The sequence below is a fragment of the Falco punctatus genome (assembly GCF_963210335.1).
Source record: "Falco punctatus genome assembly, chromosome: 2".
NCBI classification, from domain to species: Eukaryota; Metazoa; Chordata; class Aves; order Falconiformes; family Falconidae; genus Falco; species Falco punctatus.
The window spans coordinates 66,766,388-66,789,656 of record NC_137581.1 but is presented as its reverse complement, the minus strand read 5'-3'; the positions used below and the strand labels follow the sequence as shown (position 1 = coordinate 66,789,656).

General features: G+C 41.3%; 1 protein-coding gene across 1 annotated transcript in view; it reads right to left on the bottom strand.

Moving 5' to 3' along the window:
* ST6GAL2 (ST6 beta-galactoside alpha-2,6-sialyltransferase 2) overlaps window positions 1-23,269 on the bottom strand; it is a 210,316-nt gene that overhangs the window by 167,181 nt on the left and 19,866 nt on the right. The gene's annotated exons all lie outside the window — the stretch shown is intronic.

The window sequence follows — 23,269 nt, the reverse complement described above, 5'->3', positions numbered from 1 at the left end:
AATGTTGTGCTTCTCTATGCAGGACCTAGAACATGTGGGTGGTTATTCATTTGTTAGGTGCAAAGTAGTGCAGAGATTCTTGAAAGATGTGTCCCCTTTTCCACCCTTGTCCATAATGGCTTTCCCTATTTCACTTAATGTTTTCCATCAGTTGATCTTGTAGTACTTATTTTGCAGCCTTTGCCCCTTCTGCCACTTTTCTTACCTTTTTTTCTCATTCACGAACCCTGTGAAAGACTTCTGCCTTGCCGTCTTTTCCATTTTCTCTAAGAACCTGACCTAAAGCCCACTGAAGGTTGTGGAAGAGCTCCTCTTGATTTCAGAAGGCTTTGGGTACCAGTCTAGTTGCACCTAATTCTCACCCTAACCTTACTGAAACCTATTTCTGTGTCTGAACTGGCGTGACTGTATTTATTTTTATACAGTGCAAGCTTAACCAATACTTTTTTTTTTTTCTTGTGAAGGTAAGTAGGGTAGATGGAAACATCAGGAATATTAAAGGCACTTTTCAGGTCCAATATTCCAAATGCAGCTGCTCAATTTCCATTCTCATCACAGTTTTAGCAGGCTTCCAGCAGGTTTCATTCATATATTACTGTGGAATATTTCTGTGGCTACTTTACTAACTCTGGCAATTTATAGTAATGTACAATTACGTTCCAGCACAAGAAATGTGGAAAAAGAAAATAAAAAGTGATAACAATATGATAGAGGATGAAACTTGCCCCAATACCCTTGTAGTAGCTTCAAGTTAGTAAATCCATTTAAGTTTACTGGTTCCACTTTGCTAATAGTGTCAGAAGAAGGGGATGGTTGAGAAACAACTCTGGATTCAGAGTAAGACTGAATAGTGGTGTCCTCTTGGAAAGCATATAAACATGTCTTCACTGAGTTTGCAAGGCATGTGTGTTGAGTGTTGCAATATAGACCTGTGAAGTATGCAGCAAAATCTGTCTTGATGCCTCCTTGTAGTCAGGGGCATGGTGGGGGAAGAGCTAGTGCTGTGAGATTTTGAGCAACCTGTATTCCTGCATGAAAAGAATAGAAATAAACCAACCCATGTCTGAAGCTGGCTGTCAGGGGAAGCCTTGGTTCATGTATCAGCACATCTTATCTGATATTGTGATAGTAGGGTCTGAAGGGATCAGTGGTTACAGTCTTGCAGAAAAAGAAGAAAAAGGAAGAAAAAACCCAATTACTCTTAGCTGAGGCAGCTGATATAAACATAGGACACATAGGCTGCCACCTGCCAGAGAAATGTCTCAAACTTGGTGGAAGAGGCAGATGAAAGTATTCAAATGCCACATGGAGGAACACACCATGAAGTTCAGTTTGCTGCGGGAGAGTTGAGGATGGTCTGAACTCATTTCTAGGTCAGGGCACCCTGGGGAGGCTGACTTGAGCCTATGCTGAATAAAAAGAGCAGGTTTATACCATATTGCAGCTCAAAAGAATGAAAATTGATGCCTACTGATGTCATGGATAAGTTTCCCAAACTCATCTCAGATTTGTACCTGCACAATTCAGGGGTGTCTTTTGCTCATATATTTTGAGGGAAGTTCTATCCAGTTTCTGAATCAGGACTACAGATTAGAAAATTCAGACAATAGTTATATGTACAGGGACCAAGATCGAGTCATTCCATTATTCTTTCTGACTGTATTTTCAGTGATTACAATGTTTTCTGGTGCAATTTTAATTTTATATTCCTATGTTTAGACTATCAAACAATAAAATGTTATTAGCGTTTATCCTTTTTAAGCCACTGATACGTACTAAAAACTTTAACTCAAGCATAACAAGAATTTTTCATATCCGGGAATGCAGAAAGTGATTCACTGTGGTATTTTTCATGACAACACTATATTTGTCATGGCACAACCAATTACTGCAGTAGGCTTAGTTCAGACTTTTTTTGCATGAGTTACTAATACTTATGAAAATATACTTCTATTATTTTTAATTTATGTATTATTGATAGTGATAAAGGAAATCTCAGCAGAATTTAACAGTTTCCACCTCTGAGAGAACAATCTTCAAAGGGTTTGTAAGTAAAAAATACTCTTGTCTCTTGCCTCTTTTTCTCTTTGAGGTTTTCTATATTTTCTAATAAATTATTCAGTGTTTCACATTATGATTCTTGGGCTTGCTTTCAGATCTATTAAATCCCTGTATATGTAAGTTTTATGAACACTGTTTGTAAAGATCATGTAGAGTCTAAGTGCATTGGTGACAAGGGTCGTGAAATATTGAGAGATTTAGCCACATCTGTGAGATAAATAAGTGTTTCTCCCAGAGGCCTAAGACCTGGCCTGTTCACATACAACACAAAGACCTGCGCAACATGACACATTATATCCTGTTATTTGGAATTAATCCGTAAAATAGCACTAACTCCTGTATCAGTGTATTAGGGTACTACAACCATTCCAGAATCTCAGGGTGATCCAGGGAGGTGTTGCGTCATCACAGCAGTCATAGAGAGAGGGGAAGGAAACTAAAGTTACGATGTGAAATATTCTTAAATACACACAAGTGTTTTTTTTCAGTTAAAGTCAATTGACTGGTAAATTCTCCTTTTGTGTTCTTTCTTTTTCTCCCAGTCAAGTTTGCAGCAGAATATCAATAAGGCTTGTTGAAATGGAAACTTTTCACTGTGCATAATTAGAGTAAATGAAACGTGCATCCATTCTCAATGCGTTTCTTTTATTTCCGTAAAATTTAATTTCTCCAAGAATGGAAGCAGGAAAAAAATGGGGTGAAGGTCAACTTACATGAGAAGAGATTGCAAATTTCAAGGCCAGCTCAAGAACAGCAATTGGGATCAGAAATCTTCCTCTGTGATAGGGGCAAACACTTCTCAGCCCGATTTGTGTACCTCAGTTTTGCCTGTGAAAAGCGGGCTCTGGAAGCAAGAATTAAGCACGCAGAGGCATAGACAAGCAGAGCAAATTTCCCTTCAGTATGCTGCTGGGGTAGCCTGATCTGAAAACCTACTGCTGCTCCTGTGCCTTGAATTTGCTAAGTGTTGAGTACCACTAATACAGCTAGAGCCAGACTGTGAGCTGTCATGACCTTCAGGAGAGGAGAGCCCGTGAGGGATTAGGCTGAGCCTGCCAAAGTCGTCTTGCTCGTGATCTGTGTCAGATCTGAAAAAGAGCTACGCTCACTCCACATCAGTCTGTACCAGAGATGGGAACTGTAAAGTACAGGATTTTGGCGAGTCTGACCCCGGGAAGTGGGGCTGGTCAGGTTAAAGCACGAGGGCTGTAACGAACCAGAACTCTTTCCATTTCCGCAGTGGCCCTGTCCATGTCATGCTGCACCTGGTGCCGTGCGTGCTGCGGGGAGGAGGACAGGCCACTGAAGCAGACAGAGGAAACAGGCAGGGAAGGAAGAAACAAAGTGATGTCAAGCTCTTTTGCAGGTGGGGAGGTGGGGCAGGTGAACATTGTCCAAGGACGTGCAGGAAGACTGGGCAGAGCCTGGGGCTGTGCTCTGATCATCACCCCAACATCCTGGGGGCTGTTCTCACAGGCAGGAGTGGTCTGTTCACGCCTTTTGCCAGCTCAGCCTATGCTACCTCTGCTGTGCCAGTGCTCCTTTCCCACCCCAGCTGTGGAGTAACGTGCCTTTGCTGAAGCCACCAAACCGATGTTCTCTGTGAGCAGGATTTCCTGTGCTCTTGTGACAAGATGGAAATGCACATGCAGTTATAGGCCCCAGAGCACAGTTGATACATGGCAGCCTTCACTGGCTACCCTCCCTCAGATGGGGTGCGGTGGGTCAGCCATGGTCCTGGGAACACAGCTTTTGTCTCAAACCAGGCTTTTTCTGCCTTAAATACCCAAGTGTCTCAGTGGTATAGGGGGTGATGCAGGAGAAGCAAATGCAAAGATAATTTAGGTTTAATCAAACCTCTCCTGTGGGACTTTTCAATGTGATTGAGCAGACCGTGAAAGCCCTCTGGATGTGCTCAGGCACACTGTACTCTTGGTGTGCTTTCGTGGATGCCATCAGGATCAGTGGAGAAACCAGCATAACAGGAGTCTGGAAAACTTCTTTGTCAGATACATCACTTTGAGCTTCCAGCTATGAAAGGTAAAAAAAGACAGAGGGCAATGCATATTTCACTCAGTGGGGCCACTTTTCCTGTTTTTATTGTCACTGGATTTCTAAATGACAGAAGTTGAGACACAAAACAATAGAGGATGCTCTGTTAGGATGGCTGTTCACACTTTGTAGTTCTCTGAATTGAGACGCCTCCTGCTATAAACTTGAAGTTTGCCAAGCCTGAAGCAACTCTCTGCTGCTATTATTCACTTATTACTGCAGAATTGCTTAGCAATCTCACAGGACATCCAGGGCCTTGTCATAGCCGGTGCTATATATATGAGCATGCTGCGAGAGACAGAGTCTGTCCTGAGGAGCTGCCAGCCCGAGCAGACAGTGCTGTCCCAGTCGGGATGGAGAGCTGGCCAGCTGTCTGCTCGGCTCAGGCGGACCACGGTGGGGGTTATCTGGATGCTGGGCTACAGCTGCCAGATTGTCTGCTGGGCAGATCATCCCGACTTTAGGAGGTGTCTCAGATCAGTGGAATTAATTGCTTATCGGACATGCCCATATCTCTCCCTTTTAAGAAGTTTAAAGGAGATAGCTAACTTCTGTGTGGCTGAAGGCAGCTGGTATGAGTCCTTCCCAAAGTGACATGCTTGGTATCACACAGGAAACTTGGCAGGATTGAGCATGGGGTTGTTTTTGAGTCCTGGCTTACCACCTATTCCACAAAAGTACCTTTTTTCTCCAGTTCACAAGAAGCTAATATGTCACCAGTCTTTGCCTTAAACCAGACATGAATGTTCACACCTCACTTTAGGGGGGAAGAGAGCTGGTACACAGCATCCCTCCCTCTGTCTCCCAGCTCTTGCACTTCCTTGTACAAAGCACAATCTTATTTTCTAGAAACACCATCCTCTTTCTTTCATCCTCTGAAAAATGCTACTCTTGCACTTCTATTTTTTGCATCCTATGAATAAAGATACCAATTGATGAGATACACATAGCAGTCAGACCAGGAAATGTGAAACATATTGTTATTAATTTGGGTCCACATAAATCTTTGTTTGTCACGGAAAAAACAGATCGACTATTTTTAGAAAACATTCATTCCTTTATTTTGTCTGCCAAGCATTTCCAATCTGAATCTCCGAGAAAAAGCAATCTGCTATACTCAGATGTTTGTGTGATGAGGGGGTCTATCAGGTGTCACAGCAAACAAGTGTGTTTTCTGTGCAGCATATTCAAATTCCTTCGGTACTACTTCACTTCCCTCCCCAAAATACAAGCAGTGGTAGCTATGTCATAAAAAAAGACTGAGCATAGACCTGATTTAGCTGTGCTTGAGGAGAACACCCTGTCCACGTCTTTGTGCATTTTTTCTTCTTTATAATTCCTCTGTCAGACTTTTTTACCCTCCTTGACCCTGAGCAAATTTGTCAAAGCGAGGTGGTCATCTAGTTTTACAGGCTTGGGCAAAGTAAGCTACACAAGACTAGGAAGGGAAAAGCAGACAACTGGACTATAAATTGCAAAATCCCAGAAGCTAAACTCAAGAAGGGGCAGAAGCTGAAACACTAATGCAATATGAGAAGAGGCATGCCTTTTAAAGCAGCAATGCAAAGGGACATTCTGCTATGGGAGCATGGGAATTTTTGCCAGCTAGTCTCTTTTTTTACCTTGCCATGTCTTTAAAGGGTTTTGTTTCTCTGAAGGTGAGGAAATTGCATGCTTTCTTGAATAAGATTACCTGATAAGATGGTATTCCGACCACTGCCATGAAAGTTAAGTTTCTATACAGGATAAACAAACCAAGGTGTAGAAGTGGAAGCGATCTGGACCATATAGGAGGTGTGTAGGAACCATTTTCTCCTATGTAATAACATTTCTTGTCAAAGGGACATTCCAAAGCTTATGTCAACAGTAAGATAAAAATGCTGCAAATTTAGTAGGTCTCATATCTCATCTCCAGCTGAAACTACAACCATAAACAATAAAAACTTACCCCTGATAACAGGCTGACATTACTGACATATCAGTCAGCTCTGATACTCCGATCACAGGGTCTGCTGATCAGTTCCAATATCCTGCAAGGAGCTCATGCATTTGTACTAAAACATTCAAACATGTTCCCTTCAGTGAATGCCGTTAGGCAGCAGCTTCTCTTCTCCAGTCCCCCTCCTCCTCGAGAAATATCTGACATGAAGAGGTGCACAAGGCCTGGTCTGGTTGTCACTTCCACTTAATATCCTGGTGCTAGGGCCAGCAGGAGAGAAATTCCAAGAGTTCCAGAACACTGGAAGAGTAATAGGGGCTACTGAAAGGGATTTTTAGAGTCTTTCATTGCCTTGGATTATTAATGTAAACATACTTGGATAACATAGTTCCTGCAGTCCCTCTGAGCTCTGTTTATTTTATTTCAGGTACCATGAGCAGTGCTGGCTACGTTACCATGAAATGCAGCATCTGCTTCACCCTCTGGAGAGGTGCAGTACTGAACAGGCTCCCCCTCCGTGACAGAAAACATTAGGGAAAGCTGGGGGTGCCTGAGCTAAGACCCCTCCTGGAGCTGCCCTGGGACAATTGCCTTCTTCAGCACCTTCACTGGTGAGCACCTGTGGTGGAGTTGCTCGGTGGCTTTCTGTACCTAGTCCATATCAGTTAAGAAAGCTTCCTGACAGCCCATACCAGAGTAAATATTTAATATTAATCATAAAAGTATATCGATTTGAAATGAGAACTTGAGTATCCAAATCTGGGCAGCTTGTATAGCCAACTCAATGTATTTCGATTACTTTTGATAAGAAGCAGAGAAGATATAAGAAAGGATCAGGAACCATTTTTTGAAAGTTTTTATGAGGATTGAGGAGTGAACAAGTATAGTCCATTTGTTAAAAAAAAATACATGGAGGAACAAAATGGGTAACTTAGAAATCCTGCAACTTTGGCAAGCATCACATACAGAAAACATTCTTGTCAAAGGTAATGCGCTCTCCTGTATGTTTTATGGAAACCCAACATGAAGACTTTGAGTTGGATCCTCTATTCAGCATAGCTCTGGGGAAAATCAGTTCTGATCCTCTGGGCTCATTTTATATCCCAGTTTGTTCTTTTCCTCATTTCTTCCATTCTCTTCACCTTATATTTTTATTTTCACCTTGGTTGTTACCTGTTCTTCATGCTTCAGGACTTCAAATAATCTTTGCTTGACAAGAGTTAATAGGAAACCTCCTTGACAGGCTGATTACATCACAGGTTTCCAATAGATGGTTTTCGTGCACCATCCTCTGAAGCATGTAATCCTGGTTTCTAGCAGAAACAAGTTGCTAGGCATCAAGGGCAGTGGCACAGATCTGGTGTGACAATTTTTATGTTGGTTGTGCCCTCTTGCTTTTGTATTGCCCATTCCCTTGAATGCCTGTCTCCTCTGCTCTCATCCAGCCTTCTATAATTCCTCTCCTTTTTCAACCTCCCTCAACTCAGTTCAAGTTTCTCACTTTCATTTTCTCTTCCTCTGCCCCATCTTTCAAATACATACAATGCATATATTTTTGCTGTGACCAATAGCCTAATGATGATTAATTTGGCTCCAGCAGTATCTCTGGATGTAATTTTCATAGCCTTTCTCTGGCTGCTGAGAGAAGTGAATGCACCTAGACTGATAATCTCTCTCCGTGACAGAGCGAGTGTTTCAGGAGTCAGTGCTTGTCCATTTTTCCACACATCCATTTCCTGACAGAACCCACGTTCATCAGCTTTCAGGGCATAAGTGTCTCTTCAAGCTTTCAATTGCCTGGCATAACAGTGATGGTATATCTTCAAAGTTCAATATATCCTCAGTGCTGATGGCACATCTATATCCTGAGTTACCTCTGTGTTTTAGAGGTGCTTCGGCATATCCCCTCAAACTGCTGGATGAGTTAATCTGATCAAATTCAGACACCTAGACAACAGCTGTTTATGTCTAAGCAGGTCACCCAAGGTTCCTGTTGTAAAAATTTCAGCGTACAAGTCATCTTGTCCCAAGGTATACATCTGAATAGTCAGATGATTTGCACCCCAAAAGTGCTCTTCTGAGCTGAGATAGAAGTAAGAGGAATCCCACCCATTGAAATGGAGTAGGACAAGGAAGCTGATGCCCTTTGCTTAAAGAACTGTCCTTCATGAAGAAAGGTGACCTGCATCCCATATGTAGGCGTTCAATGCTATCCAAAATGAAGGGACATGCAAGGCATATTGTAGATGAGCTGATTTCTGCTGGTTATGTTTTTGCACGTTAATGGAGGCAATGAGAAATTGAAAGGATGGACAAGGCACAGCCTGAGCAGGCACTGAGAGTATGGTCTAAGGGATGGGCATGATGGGGAGGTACTTTGGGCTGAATGGCAAAAGAGAAAATCTTGGGAATTTGGTTGCATTTCCTTGTTGTTCTTCCTCTGCTTTTCTGAAGGAAACAGGACTTTGTGTTCTGAATACATCAGCTCACATCAAAGAACAGTCTGATTCCACCTAATTTTTCTCCACCAATGGAACATCACCCAGGGGTTTGACTAGCATTTTGAGCCATCAGCATCACCACTGAGACTGTGTAGTTCCCTTCAATACTGACCTTTCAGGTCCTGAAGCATCAGTGAGCCCTGCTGTTCATCTGACACCATGGGGGTGGGTTATCCTTTATTGGAAAACTTATTAGCATGTTTACTTTCACTTTGTAAGTGAAATATTTATTAACAGCATTCCGGGATTTCAGATTACTGATAAACTGAGTCCTCCTAAAGATAATTATTCTGGGACACAAACTCTTGTCTTCTAAACTATATTTTCTCAGCCTTTATCAGTGTTTGGGTTGTTGGAATTCACATTGCTTTTAATAAATGGAGGTCACCAAATTTCTTTTGTATATTGATGCATGTGAAGGATCCACAAGTTCTTATGCCTTCTGCTGCCCAAGCTACAATGGAGCTGGACCTGAGGGTCCAGATTTTGGAAGGAAAATTGCACAAAAATAACATCAGAAGAAAGCTTTTCAGTTTACATTTTGTTATGCCCTGATGTCTCCAGTAAATAGGAACTGCACAGTGGCAGTCAGCTCAGGCGCATTCTGGTCAGCCAGGAGTGACACAGTACATAAAACCAGAAACTAATGGTAAATGCTTTATGGAGTAAAGATATTGAGAAAATCACCCTGTGTGTACAGGAGCTGCAGAACCAAGAGAAAGGCAGGTCATAGGCCCTGGGTTAATACATATCAGGTAGATTATATATAAATCAGTCAAGGCAGAGCACACAGAGGATGTTTAAGCAGAAGGACAACGTACCTGAGGAGATGGAGTTGAAAATGGTCATAACTACAACCTCCTACCTGAGGCAACTTCCTAGGCTCTATATGCAGTCAAATGGAGATTTCTCCTGCAAAAGGCAATAGAGGCTAAAAAGGATACTCTGAACTTTTCCACAGACAGTCTAGGAAGAACAGGGAGAATTATGTCCAAATGTGGACATCTATATAACTACAAGTAGTTTTAACATACCCTATTTCTTACTGGTTGTCATTTGGGGGAGCATAGGAGCACAACTGTCTGGCCTCTGGCTGCCCTACTTTACTTGTTGCTTCATAGGCCATAAAATATCACCCTGTAGCTGCACCATTGTCTTCTGGGGGAAGCTGGCACTGCTCTGCTGCTGTTCCACATTATGCAGGGCTGTTTGCCATTTTTTCCCCAGAACTTGGTGCATCTTGTGCCATTTTCCTTCCAGTCTAAAGAATGATGTCTAGATCTAGCCAGTTTTTTTTTTGTCAGATGGATAAATGTCGTGGTCTGCCTTCTGCTGGCAAGTTTTATGGGACTCTTTCAAAAACACACAGGAAAAAAAAAAAAGTAGGTATAATGTAGTAGGATGTATCAGCAGATTTAAGTTTGGGAGTTTTCTTCTTTACAAAAGACAGCAGGTCTCTCTGTTCTTCTAATATACATATAAGTGAAAGAAGCTCCAGATGGCTGATGATTAGATTTCGTTGCTAAAGTATGTCTGAGCCTTTAACATCTGAAAATTCACAATTTCCAGGCACAGTTACACTGCCTAAAGACCTGTGATAAGTTTATTTGTGGCAACACGGAAAATGAAAGAGATGCATAATAATGTAGAAAATTCTTAGGTGGTTGTGCTATCAATTATTTCATTGTATTCTTTGGATACTTTTATGCTTGCAAATCATGAGGTATTTTTTTGGCTGCAGCTTTACAGAAAACCTGTTACTATAACATGCTCAGCTCTCTGCATTACGCAGCATAAATATGCACTGTATGCTTAAAGAACGTGGGGTCCTAACATGTAAGAATGCTTTTCTTTGGATGAAAATAAAGGTCACCTAATGATGACCTTACTTACTAAAATAATTTTTGCCTATCATAGTTCTTACATATTTAGTATTTTAACTAAAAACTGCAATGCCAAAGTATGGCATCTTTTTCTTTAATTATTTTACATGGAAATTCTCTCACAGTTTAGTCAAGAAAGGCATTCCAGCCAATGACTGAAAAATAATAGTATAAAAATACACATTGATTTAGATTTCCAAAATTGATTAGCAGTTTAAGACTGTGACAGCAATTTCTGTGGTGTTTCCAGTTTACTAGAAGCTAAAATTGATTAGCGCTTTTTGAAAAGTACCATTCTAATCAAGGTAAATTAAGTAATGAAATTACTTGATTACTAGACAATTTACCCTTTCAAAGAATCTTTAAATAAAACTAGTTTGGGAAACAGTTTTTGACAGCAGATCTGCTGAAACTATTACTTGGACTGGAGAAAGAAATAATGTTTTTCTTTCATGCTTTTTCTTTTGTATTTTCTCATATCTTTTCAATAAATTACAATCTTAGTCCATATTGCTTTACTGGATTTTTTTTTTAATTTCCTTTCTTGCATTTTTCACTTCAAGGCTTAATTATATTAATCCTGATAAATAATTCTATGTGCTATCACCCTGCCTGCTACCCCTGTATGGTACAGCGGAATAATGTGTGGACTATAACCTGGAAACCTAAGCCTGTCACCTCAATTAGAAACAGTTCCAGCAGGAGAGATAGTCTAACAAATCTATCTTCAGACTCCCTTCCAAGTGTGTGTTTTATGTTCTGGAGATATGTATATAGTTTTAATGGGAAAGACTCCTAAACACTATTTTCACTTGAGTGAAATTCAGATGCACATAAAAAATTTATTAAGCCAAACTAAATGGATTTTTAAATTATTCCACAAAAGGTGGTGGAGAAAAAATGAAATCATCTTCATTGTTTGTGAGAGTGCTTCAGCTCTGTTAACAGTGAGTGAGGTCTGCCTCAAGCACTGGCCCCACGGCCCCTTTGCTAGCTTGTTCTCCTAACCAGCCCATACTCATTTGGTGAGGGGATCATCACAGGTCAAGGTACCTCCAAGGACATACAGCTGCATAGATTAAGGTATCACCTCCCATGCATGTACACACAGCAAAGATGCTGAACTGAAGCCTACTTTGTTTTTTGCTTCATTCTTTGCCCCTGGAAAAAAATGCTGCATAAATAAAGGTATGTAATGGAGAATGGCACGAACACACTGCATGCCAGGCCAGAGCTCTTTACATAGACAACATAAATCCTTGTCTGCAGCCCATGACACCTCCAAGAACAGAGACAACAGTCCCTGCCAAACCCCTCCTGGCGATGCTGGCACCAGTGCTTCGTGCTGTTTAAACCAGATGCTTCTTATTTAAGAAAATGATTGGAAACATATAGCAGTAAGAAACTAATGTTATCTGTGTTCACATCTGGCCAAGATGTATGGAGCTCAAGGCTGGTTTACTTTAGGAGTAGGCTGGAATTTCTGATTTTCTGTGGGAGACGGTATAGTGAACTTAGGAGAGTACAGTTGACTTAGGGGAGGAGATGTGGCTGTGGGGTTGTTCATCAGTTGCAACATTTTCAGGGTGATGTGGTAGTAGAGTGAACGTCTGCTGGAAGGGAAGAGGGAGAATACACAGGCAGAAGGAAGGACAATGCATATGCAGAAGAAATGAATTTTAATCCTGATGTATTTCTGTATTTCTATTGTCCCCTTTATATATGATCGGATATGCTTTTGCATAATGGTTCAGATATCACCAAACATATGTAGATCTATGCAAATCTGCAGACTCCTGGTTTTTGTTCTGATGATATTGCCAGTAATGCAGACAGCTTGGTTAGCAAAGTTAAAAACTTATAGTAATAGCTCTGTATATCCAAGATTCCTACATTTCTGCTCTCCTTTCCTCTCCTCTCTTGTTTGTGAAAGGCTACCTTGCTTGTCTTTCTTCAGACCATTTCCATTTCCAGTAAGGAGCTGTCTTGTGAGAGAATTCTGCCTCTGCTTTCACATCCCCTCCACCCTCCATACTATTCAATGCTGTTGATCTGGTTTTTGCAAGATGTAAGTTTTTTTATACCTTTTCAATCTTGTTTTCTCCAGACTGTCCCTCTATCCCTTGAGAAGCCTTCCAGCCTAAAAAAATATGTCCTCTTTAACAAAACAAAAAAAACCAAAAAACAAAAAAAACCCCACCAAACCAAACCAAACAAAACCCAAACAACAAAAAACCCAAACAACCAAACCTTGAGAATTACAGTTCAGGAAAGTAAAAAGTATGTGCAGAGTGATAACTAAGCATGGGCAGCTGCACTGTGTGGCAGAGATTGCAAGCTGAACGTTTTGCTTATGCTTATATTGATTGTAGCTATCTTCCCAGTTTCTCACACACATCTTATAAATTGTAGACCCTTGCGAACGGTGCCACTTGGAATTTAAAATTTGCCCCTTTACCACTGGGAGAAATGGAAAAATTAATGAAGTGACAACTGGCGCTTCCTCCCTTCCCCGGGAGACAGGAGACAGGGGCAAAACCCATCCAATGTGGAAGACATTCAGTTACTAACATCACCATGTGAAATTCCTTGGCTTAGATCTGAAAGCAGAGCAACACGTTTTAATATTCCATTTTAAAATGTTTATTAAAAAAAAAAAAAAAAAAAAAAAGATGGAGAAATAGGATGGCGAGGAACACATCCTTTTTTCCAGTTCCCTGGGTGACAAACATATCCAGAGCTTTTGTTGCACTCTGTTTTTCATTGCAGCCAAGCTCCAGAGCCTGGTGCTCCACACTGCTGTAAATACAGTGCTTCAAATGTCAGACCTGATTTACTCAATCCCTTGGAAAGAGAACAAAGCAAGTCAGGTTTTGAACCCAAAACAACAGTTGTTCACAAATAGCCCAGATTGGGAACTAAATAAAGAGGGCGCTGTTTCTGCAGTTAACCACTACCCATGCTGTTCCTACTAGCTTTTACTTGTAGTGTAAGCGCTTTCATTGGCACTAACAGTACCACTGCTTGTCAAAAAGTAGTCATATGAGCCAAGCCTTGAAGGACAAAACACTTGTGTGTCCTAAATTTCCGCTGCAGCAATGATAAGAAATGTGACTGTCCTCAAACACACATGGTGAAGGCAAACATTGGCTGATAACTTGGATGTCGCGTTTTCAAGCTGGGTTTGTTTGGATGCATTTGTGTGGCGTAACGTAGGGCTATGTAAAGGTACCCAGGCTAGTGTGTACCCTGGAAGCAGCATGGTGCTGTTGAGGAGATCACCAGCCAGGTGAACACACCCTCCTCACGGCAGCTATGTTGGTTTCAGCACTCAATATTGCACCCCAGTGGTAAACCTAGAAAGCCATATTTAGAATTTACTAGTTTTATATAGGTAGATAGTAACATAGATGCCTTTCAGAAGTCCGTGTTTGGATCCTTATTTTTTTAAAACTTTGCTCACAATAGTCCTTTTGCACCAAAAATCTAATACCAGTCAAACTATCCTATTTAAATATGCTGAAACAGATTTATTCTTGTAAATATGCAAGGCATCATGCAGCTTAATGCTTTCAAACAGATTATGTCCTATTTAAAAGGGGTGACCCTACTTTAAAAAACATGAAGAAACTAGTAAATTCTAGTGAGAGTGAAATGTTGTCTAAATTCTTCTACATGAAGCTGCTTCACACTTTTTCTTGCTGCATCTCATTTTTCTGTGACTATTCAAAGCTTATACCTTCCCAGCAATGAAAATATCAGCCCTGAAACTGGAAATTTCATGAAAGCAACATTAATTGTAACATCTTCTAAGTGGCCTTTTGGACCAACGAGACACATGTTTTTTTCACATGGTGTGTACATCATTTTTTACAGTGTCTAAACAAGGCAGAACAGTTGACAAACTTGTTCCTGTTAATTGCCAAATCCTCAGTTTCAAGGCTGCATAAATCTTCTCGACAAAAGATCACAGCTGATGCTGTCAGGTCAAGAGTCTCACAGTATGTTTTTAGTGACAAGTCAAACACATTCCCTAGGGCTCACGCTGGTAACACCTTACATTTATTTTTTTGTTCTGGATCTGTGGAATAACAGCTTTGAATTCATTCTGATGTGTTGGTGTTTGCTGCATGTGCAGGGCTGCCAATTTCTGAACCGCTTGGCTTGCTAAACCGTGCTGTGGGTAAAGTCCCTCTTGTTGCTTCTGGTCCTGGCTCTCTGCTGTCTGGACTCCAGGCACTGCACACCAAACTATCACCAGGGACACCACGACAAAAACAGTTTGTTGCTCTGGTTGCTCTTTCTTTGTTAAATAGCAATAGCTCTAACCTCATTTTATGTTTTTTTTTCATACTTTTTTTGTTATGCTTTCTTCAAAAATTCTGTTTCCTTTAGTTCGGAGTTATGCCCGGTTGCCTGGCTTAAAGCACTGTAATGTCTTGGGTTCAATCGCAGCCTGATTGTGCTGGGTAGACATGGTGAGCCATATCACCTCCACCTTCCATGTTTTTACGCCGGGACCTCAGGTGCAAATCTTATGCGTGTCGTAGCAAATCTGGTAATCTCACTGGTATCATCTTGCATGCTGCAGCTCTGGAGGCATGTCTGCCACATAAGATAATGCTGTAGCTCTCACCTTATGCTTAATGCAAACCCCAGCCTGTGAAAAGTGATGCCTTGTTTCACCCACACTGCCAAACCCTGTGGGATGAGGTGGGAGACAGAGAGAACAGTTGCCACCTGCTCTGCTCTACAGGGTGGTCTTGGTTCTGCAGAGCCGCCAGCTGCTGCTGCTGCAAAAGGGAGCCTAGATATGGAGCGAGACCCTACCACTACCCATGGGGAGCACATAACCCTTCAGACCCTTCTTAAGGCAATAAGAATAACGGAAAATTCAAGACAAAGAGGTGTAGTTTGATGCTGCCTTCAGCATTCCTCTGGCTCAGATGGTTGGGTTGCCGTGCCACCGAACTGAGGTCCTCTGCCCCATGGCAGCTCGTGTTAGCATCAGCCCTAGCTGGGCCAGTCCTTTCCCACTGTAAAGGCACATGACCCTCAGCAAGAGGCTGTCCCTGGCTCTCGGTGTGGGTGTGCTGCCACTCACGCTTAGCCTTCACAGATTCTGTGGCTTCAGCAGCCTCTGGGAATCTGATGTGTTTACAACAGTAGCAGGGACTTGGCAAGACATTGGACGGATGGTTCAAATGCACAAAGCTGATCTCACCTTGCTATGTGCCAGTCTACCAAATGAACAAATGATACCAAAAGTACCTCATGAATTTATTTATTTATATATTTATTGCTTAAGCTTATCCCCTTGAACCTTTGAATTATAAAGCAGTTATGGAGCTCTACTGAACTGTATGCATTATGGAGCCATTAATGGTCTGCTTCCAGGCACCCTCCATAGTAGTCTGTCTAGAGACAAAGTCCCACACCAAGATCCATTTTCAAGTAATAGGTATCCCCAGGTTTCCTACAAGGTCTATGTCCAGTGAACCTGGCTGGGCTTCTGCTGCCAGCGCAATCTGCCATGGGAAAAATGGGTCTGAAGAAGCTGCCACTCCTATTACTCCTATTTACTGTTCTTTCGTTGGGGAGAGGGTGAGAAATGGTGCTTGTCTGCACTTCTCTCTGTCTCTGTGGAGCATCTGTTCCCACAGATGATCTTGGCTAAGGACGTTCTGCAGTTGTTTTCCAAAGCCTAACAAAATTAGATAAACTTTGGTCCTTTCCCTCTGATAAATTTTGTACAAACATGGCTCAACTGTCTTTGATAGATTTGCCTCTGGAGATTGTAAATATCCTTCTGAAGAGCATTGTTTTGTTTTATTTTTTTCCAGTTCATCATTTCATTTCATTTCAGCATTGATCAAATCATGCTAGCTGCAGGCTTATAAGAGGTTTTTTTCTTACCTATACTGGTAGGCAGATCTAATGTTGGCTTTGTTGCTTGGACAGATTGGCCTCCACTGAGTCACGGATAGAGTGCCTGGCAATAGCCCCAACACACTAGTTAACGAAAGGGAACACATAGATTTGAACTACTGGATCTAACAGTTATGCAAGCAACAGGGCGTTATCTGTACTCCGTGTTCAAATGAATGGTGTTGGCACTGCAGGATGGCAGATAAAAGTACCATGGTTTTTCTCTTAAATTCCCCTAGAAATTCCTTTTTCTCTTTTTGCTGAGAGTAGAAGGCTCTGATTTGCTTGCCCATGGATCTCTTCCAGTCTGAGCTCTCCTGCTATCACCACTGATGTGTTCATATGATGATATTGTAGCTGGAACAAGGGGAGCGAACAAAGCTTGTGACTGTCATATACCAAAGTGCCACTCTGGTTCTAAATGGATCCTGTACTAAATACAGAGGAATTGTTTGCTGTGGGAAAGAAAGGAATAGAATCATTCTGTCACTGAAAATAAATTGAAGGTTCCCATACATTGCTGTAGCCCAGGGTCACTTTCTGTTATGTGCTCATTTTTTTCCAGTTTGACAATTTTCATCCTTCTTTGTTCATTCTAAGATGAACCTTCTTCTCCAGCCTTCTTCAAAAAACCAAAAAGCAACTCAAAGTTTGGCTGAAAATCCAGATGGAAGATTATGGAATCTACATATCTTAAATGAGACAGATGAGTAATGCAGCTTACTTATCTAAATCACTCAGAAATCCAAATTACATGCCACATGTTACTCCTTAAGCTAGTCAAGAGCAGTTTTCCTTTTTTTTTTTTTTTTTTAATTAATTCAGGCTAAATGCCTTTAATAACTGCAGAGCTGAGAAGAAAGAGCACTGCTGTAAGCAGTGTTTTGATTTCACCTGACCCTTGCATTATGAGATCAGAGCTTAAGATACATTATCTGGAAATGTGACAGTACTTGTTTTTTTCCTCAAACACACCTGGAAGCAGGATATTGAGTAGAAAAATATGCTCGAGAAATTCAAAGGGGACCTGTGGTGAAAATAAGGCAGTACCTTGCATCTCTACTGTTCTTGGTACTGCCTTGGAAAGCATAATCCAATGGTGCTTCCCAAAGAGCAAAACAGAATGAATGCTTGCCTGCTTTGCGTGCCATTCTCATGGAGAAATCAATTTTTCATTTTTAAATATAACATTGCACCTAGTTACAATTTCTAAGGCTATGTACTGCAATTTGCTGGCACAAACAACAGATCCTATAAACTTCAGCAACGTCAGGTAACGTCTGTGGGGAGTTCAATCAATAAGTAAGCCCTCTCTCCTCTGTTGCTGAGTGATTTCACCACCAAATGACTTTGTTTAATGCTGTGAAAGTGGCCAAGCATACCGTGTCACTCAAAAGAAAACGGAATTTGGAATCTGAAAGCATGAGGAGTGGAGAACCACACACTGTAATTATTTCCCTGGAGCTTCATCAGTGGTTTGTGGATAACCATAGAGGTAAGAACTGCTGCCTCTAATCTCAGAGACACTGAACGGGGACATTTGGACTCTGCAACAGGAAGCAACTTGGCACCAGTGGTGCCTCAAAAAGATGATCAGAGCTGTAATCTCAACATATGGGGCTGCCAGATTTCCCAACTGCACAAAAGAGACATGAGTGTCTTTTTCTGTGTCAGAGTCAGGGTGCTTCCTCTAATAATAAGCTCTGGGGAGTTGATTAAATCTCTAGAAATAAGGCAGCAGCTTGGAGAAAAAGCTCTTGGGAGTTTTCGTCTTCTGTGCTGAATCTTGGCATGAGTCACCTTGTTGACCTCTGGTTTAGTGCAGATAAAGGACAACATGGGTTTATGAGATGAGTGGGTCCAACTTTATCTGAAGGCATTTTACAACAGTTCAGTTTGAACACGATGAACAAGATCTTTTTGCATCTAAGCATTTGAGTTTTCTTTTTAAGAATGTTATCAGGAATTAGACTTTTAATTGAGTTAGAGGGTCGGTCAGTTTTATTCTGTCTTTCTCAGGAAAAGCAGCACAACAAATAATTGTCAGTAAATTTTTTTGTTGATTTTTAGACAAATATTTTGACTTATCTCCCTGTCCTGTGCTGGGCTTCTGTAACTTGTATTCTCCTCCCAGTGGTCCCAGTGGAGCAATGACACAGGCAAAGATACAGAACAACTGCTCTGTAAAGGCTTTGTGCCCCCTGAAACAGCCCTCATCTGCTCTGTTCTGTCCCTACAACTAGGTTTAACCTCCCTGAAGTGGATGAAATTAATCAAGCATCAATTCATTAAATACTTTTACTCTAGATGAAATATGGTTTGTTGCTTCTTAGAGGGGGCAGAGAACACCCTTCAAATTTCCTTAAAATAGATTTTAATATAAAAAACACTGAATAGAAAGATAAGAGCAGGCAGTTCTCCAAAATCTGTTTCTGTTTCACACAGCCTGTTCCAGCCAAATGCACCAAGTTAGGCTTGGGACATAGATGCATCTGTAAGATGGGCTGTTGTTTTGTTGTTTTGTGCTGAATTTTACTGAAGGTGCCAGCTGTCAGTGATACGAGTGGGTTTCTGGTCAGAAAGAAAATTCTGCAAGAATATATCTTGTTAGGGCACCTATCAGCTCCCCATGGATTCACCTTATCTAGTCAACTGTCAGAAACAGACACTTACTGCAGTTAGTTCTGTGAAGCTGATATAACTGTCAAAGAAATTGGTATTTCTCAGTATCCTTGATAAAATTGCCACATCCATTCCCAGACACTGATTCCAGAAAGAGTATGCTAAGTCTCTTCTTCAAAGACTTGGGTAAGGACATTCTATTGTTTGTTAAGAGGGTCAGAGCAGTAGACGGGGAAACTGAAGCCCTCTCGGACCACAGCACCAGCCCTGGAAGGGGTTTGAAGCCCGCAGGTGCTTCTAGGCTCAGTACGCTGGAGGGAAATGCTCCCAGCATCATTTGCACCATCCAGTTGGTTAAAGCTGATACTAAGGATATCAGTTAATGGTATGTGGGGAAAATTCTTTACAGGAGCACCTACAGACTGCAGCCAAGAACTGTGTAGATGCTGACTCCGTAAGTATTGTGCATATAGTAAGGCACAGTCTCTGCCCTCAGTATGCAGCATAAACAAAGACAACAGATGAAGGGTATATACATGGAGGGGGAGCCAGAAATATTATCTCTCTTCTGCAGATGAGGAACCATACAATCTTAAGGTCTGAATGCTAGCAACTGAACATCAGGGTCTGATTCCCATAAAAGGAATTGTTTACCAATGTTTTTCATCTGCAAGTAACATCTTCTAAGACATGCAGGAAGAGAAAGGAATAGTGTTGCATCTGAATGAAAATCCTAGGTGTTACGGCAATGTATTAAAACATATCGCATCTGAGTGTTTGTCAAGTACAATATGCAAGTGGCTAATGCTGCAGTCAAATGCATTTTTCCAAGGATTCAGCTGCTTTCTTACTACATTTATCAAATATATCTCCATGGAATGATATTTTCTAAGACATGAATCAACACAACATATGTTATAGTGCTTCAGCTTTGTTTTCATAATGGAAAGAAGCTGCTTTAATAGCATCTGTTTAGTGCTAGGAACATAACCTGCCACAGTTTCTCAGTGAAAAAGCTCCAATTTCAAGTCAAAGAACTTGGATCCAGGTTTAAAGGAATGGGCAGGCTAGTTGTGATCATGCCTGCTATTACCTAGTTATCTGTTCTGCTCTCCTCTCCTTTCTTCAATTATTTAGCAAAGTTGACACAAAAACACAGTAAGGGAAACACTCAAACTCGGTATCCTGGATACAGATACTCTTCTTTAAGCCAGCAAGGAATTTTGACTACAAAGTCATACTGAAGTAATCTTTGTTTTCATTTAGGGTTGTAACTTCCCTATGCTGCATTTGTCTTCTAAAATGTACATTGTAGATTATCTTCCTTTGAGAGAACAGTAAAATGAAAACTTGCTGTACTGGGAATTGGTAAACTGCCTCTAATCTAATTTATATTATGGGGCACCAATTACTGGGGAATTCATATGCTACTAAATGTCAGTTCCACTCTTGTCCTAGCAATGACAAAAACAATTTGTAAGTCATTCTAATCACAAGAATGCCACGCTGAAAAATCTCCTTATTGTTCCTTCACAATTCCCGTGAGAACTACAAGAATATGGCTTTTCAAGGTCTTTCCACCCTTACCACTGCCCTGCAGTAGAAGGAGGTAGCAGATGTTTGGATTTTGAGTCCTTTCTCCAGGGGCAGTGACAAGAAGATAACGGCAGAAGTTTGTATAGGTTTCTTCTTTTTGACCCTGCTGAGGTGTAAGGAGCTACAGAAAAAGGAGCAGTTAGGATCAGGAGATTGCATTAGATTTTTATCCACTCTAAATACTCTAGCTATGGTTAATATTTCATATTTCCATGCAGCATGATAGACACAAAGGTGTGCGAAGAGTGGAGATGTAATACCTGTTCAAAAAATCTTGTCTAAATCAGACCCATGGGGATTTCACAGGAAAAGGGGAAAGAAGGAAGATGCCTGAGGATAACAGGGAGGGCTTTTAGGGCAATAAACCATGAATTACAACAGTCTCTGCTTCCTTAGTTTGGTTTTGCAATTCTTATAAGCAGAACTGTAGTCAAGTTACACAAATGAAAGCTATCCCCGGCACAAGAGTACCCTTTGAAAATTCCTGTTTATTCAGTAGAAGAAGTTATATGGACCCTTATGCTTTAGTGATTGGTATTGAAACGCCTGGATTGATACATTTTGCTATATATAAAAATAGAGAGGGGAAATAGAAAACTTTGACATATAAAAGGATGATAAACTAGAAACGTAATTTAAAAGAACTCTGCCAGTGCTTTTCTGCATGAAGTATTTTCTGCTTCATGAATTGTAACCTTTGGTGAGGGGGCAGGGAGGAGAGCTCATTTCAAGTCAGAGAAGCAACAGAGAGAATTTCTGATGAAAACCCAGGTTGGCTTGAAGGTACTTTTAGTTCTCTGTGGCTTATGCTAGCAAGGTCTGAAGACTTTTTGTATCAGTGGGAACTTAGGACCATGCCTGGTTATTCTCCAGAAGTAACTCCTCTGGGACTGGTAGGGTGGATGGAGTGAGCCACTGCCTGGAGACACATACTGACTACATGCTAACACAGTCAGATAAGCCCAGACATAGGCAACATCACTTGCCTGCAACTTACTAGGGCATCTACTATATATGGATGTGTGGGTACATGATCACGACAGGGTAGTCTTGTCTGTCAGGTGCATGTAGTCCCTTCTATAGGCAGAGACAAATGCTTCCTGCCTCATCGCATTCCTGCAAGAAGGGAGGGGAGGCAGATCCATTGCGCCATGGGTAAGGCTCTGCAGAGCACAGACTGCCCATAACAAACGCGTACTTCGCCTATTGCCAAGACACTTTCCTAGTTCCTTTTTCTTGTGCTGGGTTGCATCATCCTCAGAGTACAACATTTCTAGTATGCAGAAAGGTCATGGCATCTGGCCTCCAGAGAACAGCTCCCGGCATTTTTCCACCATCCTGGCATGGTATTAAGTTGCTCTGAGAACATCCTGCCATGCTGAGAGCAAACAGATAACAATAGAGTCCACTTACTAAAATGAGCGTGGTCAAGGCTGAATTTGATACAAGGATGTGGCACAGAGGTGAACAGAGCTACCCGTTTCTGCCCTGCTTTGCACTGGAATTCTTCTCATTGAGGTGTTTCTGCTCTTTCATACATCCATCCAGATGATGAAAGGAAAACAAACTTAGAAAAAACAGTACGCAATTATATTCAAGACTATGCTAGCAACAAATTTATGTAGCTGATGAAAATAAATACATATAAAAAAACCCACCCAAACATATTATTTGCTATAGCTTCTTTTTTTCTTTTTTTCCCCTCTGAATATTATTATTCACTATATTTCACCCCAGTATTATATTTAATGCACTAAGCATTCCAGGTAATGACGCATTTTTGAAAACTTTTTAATTTATTGATGAAGTAATCTTGCCTCTGAAAAGCTGGCACGAGACATATTCCTACTGGTACTCTCAATTGCGTGAAATCATATAAGCTCATTTATCAATCCCCTAGTCATTTGCACCCCTTAGCATGATTCCCCTACCAATATAATGTAAAATGACTGAGTTTCAGGCAGCAATACCTATTCTGTGCTTGGCTGTAAGTTTGAGCTCTGTTTTAATATTAGCTTAGTTAACAAACACTTAAGCCTTCTGAAAGGGGAAAAAACTGTCAGTGTGGTCCTTCTGACCTGTAGAAGGGATGTCAATTTACTCACACTAACTGGAAGGCAACCATCGCAGACCTAAAACCTAATCCTTTGAGCTATCATGTTTGCTCAGTAGCCAAAAAAATGATGTCTAGGGACACTAAGCAGCAGTTTCAAATCATGACAGTATGTTTTCTTTAATATAAGAAGCAGCTTTCCCCCTCATAAATATGGCTGCGTCGCCTGTACGATCCAATGGACAATTGTAGCCAACAGAGGTCTGGACTTGTCTGACAGTAACAGATGAGCCATTGGCCCCATGCCCTGCTAGTCAGGCAGCCGGCTTTTCTAGATTGGATTTATCCATCAGGGGAGTAGCTGTGGGTTCAGTTAAGAGGCAGTCATTCTGTTGATGCTCTGTATTGCCAGACAATAACCTCTGGCCTGTCCCTGTTCATAATTTTCAAATCAAAATGCAGACAGGTCCAGGGTATTGGGACCCTCAGATAATGGCATCATTCCAGCCTCTTGTTTCTACTGCCATTTCTCAGATGAGGCAAGGAGAGTTGTGACCTGACCTCTCCAATAGCCTCTATCATTTTCTGTTGAGTCCAATGAGCTTGATTCATAGGATCAAGGTAAAGAAGAAGT